Source organism: Callionymus lyra, chromosome 13 (genome assembly GCF_982586985.1).
Source record: "Callionymus lyra chromosome 13, fCalLyr1.hap1.1, whole genome shotgun sequence".
NCBI lineage: Eukaryota > Metazoa > Chordata > Actinopteri > Syngnathiformes > Callionymidae > Callionymus > Callionymus lyra.
This window is the reverse complement of record NC_141830.1, coordinates 25,851,097-25,853,596: the sequence shown is the minus strand read 5'-3', so window position 1 is coordinate 25,853,596 and position 2,500 is coordinate 25,851,097.

The following is a 2,500-nucleotide window of genomic DNA, read 5'->3' as shown; positions in this document are numbered from 1 at the left end:
CAGACGAGAAGAAACAAACGCATGGATTACAAGCTCCAGATCATGTTCCGACAACATTTTCCTAAGTTTAGAGATTTTTCTCAGTTGAAGGAAACAATTTCTGGTCAGTTTTCTGCAGTGTCGAACAAGAGACATGTCTTTATCAAATACAACACCCAGGTTTCTCAGGCTCAGTTTGACAGACTGACCTAAGTCACCCAAGTACTGACTCAACCCTGGAATCTTATCATCAGGAGCAATCACCAGAGTTTCAGTTTTGTCCACATTTAGCTGTAAAGTGTTTTCACTCAGCAATTGTTTGATTTCTAGCAAACAATTGACTAAGCTGTTCAGCCTTTGGGGCTCCGTTGGGTCAAAAGAGCAGTAGAGCTGGATGTCATCAGCAAAAATGTGATAAGAAACATCTGGAGATCTCTGAATGATTTTACCGAGGGGAATCAAGTACAGCAAAAACAATAAAGGACCCAGAACAGAACCTTGAGGGACTCCACACAACAGATCTGCCGATTCAGACCTCATTTGATTGGCAGATACACTAAAACTGCGCCCAGAAAGGTAAGATGAGAACCATTCTAACACAGACCCAGACAGTCCCACTTCATCCCTCAGTCTTCTCAGCAGGATCTGGTGATCAACTGTGTCAAAGGCTGAGGACAGATCCAAGAGCACCAGAACAGTGAATTTACCCGAGTCAGCCGACATCATGATGTCACTGGACACTTTCAATAAAGCTGTCTCCGTAGAGTGATGTTTACAGAAGCCAGACTGAAACTTCTCATGGATGTCGCTCTGATCCAGGAACAAAGACAGCTGCTCAGACACCACCTTCTCCAAGATCTTGGACAAGAAAGGGAGCTTAGAAATAGGCCTGAAATTACTGAGGTCAGTTGGGTCTAAGCCTGGTTTTTTGAGCAGAGGCTCCACAATGGCATGTTTAAATGCATTGGGAAAAACCCCTGTGGAAAGGGAGAGGTTCACCATATTGGTAACCCAGGGGCCAATTACATCAAATACTTTGATAAAAAGCCTACAAGGAAGGACGTCATCTGAGCAAGAGGATGGTTTCATCTTGTTCACTAGTGCTGAAATATCACCCAAAGATACAGCAGTGAAGGAGGACCAAGAGGAGGAGATGGGCTCAGAGACAGTAGGGGTTCCAAACAAAGGGGGAGAGATTTTCTCTTTGATCAATTTAATTTTGTCAATGAAAAATCTCAACAATGCATTGCTGTCAGCTTCACAGAAGACAGGCGTGATTTGAGGAGCAGGAGACACAAGAGAATTAATCGTGTCAAACAAAACTTTGGGGTTTTTCCTATTTGCTGCTACCAGTTTTCTGATGTAATCAGATCTAGCAGTTTCTACCATCTCATTGTAAGAAGTCAACAGATCCCTGAGGGGAAGTCTGTGCACCTCAAGTTTAGTAGACTTCCAGAGACGCTCAGTCTTTCGACAAAGTCTCTTCAGACTCAGGAGATCTTCATTTGTCCAAGGGCACCGTTTTTTCTGAATTTTCAAGTTCGATTTAACAGGTGCCACTTGATCCAGTATTTCAACACAATGACCAGTGAAACAGTGAATCAAACTGTCCACGTCTGGGCAGTCATCAAAGGAAAGAGCGTCAAACATAGCAGAAAAACTGTCTGCAGTATCGGCTGAGATGACACGCCTCTGAGACCTAACTTTCAAAGGCTTAGGTTCAGGGATGAAGTCCAGGTTAAACAAGACAAGAGAATGATCACTCAGATGGACATCATGTACAGATACATTAGAAATGTCCAGGCCAAGAGTAAAAACTAAGTCTAAAATGTGGCCTTTTTGATGAGTGGGTTCAGAAACATGTTGCTCAAAATTAAAGGCTTCAGTTAAAGTTAAAAGTTCTTTAGCAGAACAAGATGTGACGTCATCAACATGAAGATTAAAGTCTCCAAGAATAAGAACAGATTCTATTTGAATAATGGAAGATAAGAAGTCACTAAAGTCTTTCAAGAACACCGCCGCAGGACCAGGCGGGCGGTAGATTGACACACAATAGAAGGGTCTTGTAGAACCAACCAAGATCATCTGAGATTCAAAAGAAGTGAATTCCTGTGTCTGAATCACTTTGCAAGAACAACTCTCCCTAAAAACAGTAGCAAGACCTCCCCCACGACCAGAGAGGCAAGGCTTCCCCAGAACAGCGCTCCCTACTGGACAGAGTTTGTTCAGATGAATAAACTCTTCCTCTCTCTGCCAAGTCTCAGAAAGACATAATAAATCCAAATTAACTCTTGTGAAAAGATCATTAAGAATAAAGGATTTATTAGTAATGGAGCGAACGTTAAGAAGTCCCACATTCAGCACCGATGACGTCACTGACGACGCTGCGTCACTGACAGGCGCGCAGAGCGGGATCTTTTGAAGCGAACAGCGGTCACGTGGGTACCAGCTGTCACTGAAGTTCAACTCCGTAGTAAAAGCCGAATTAAAGAGAGGAAATGAAAAAATCTTACCATCTTTT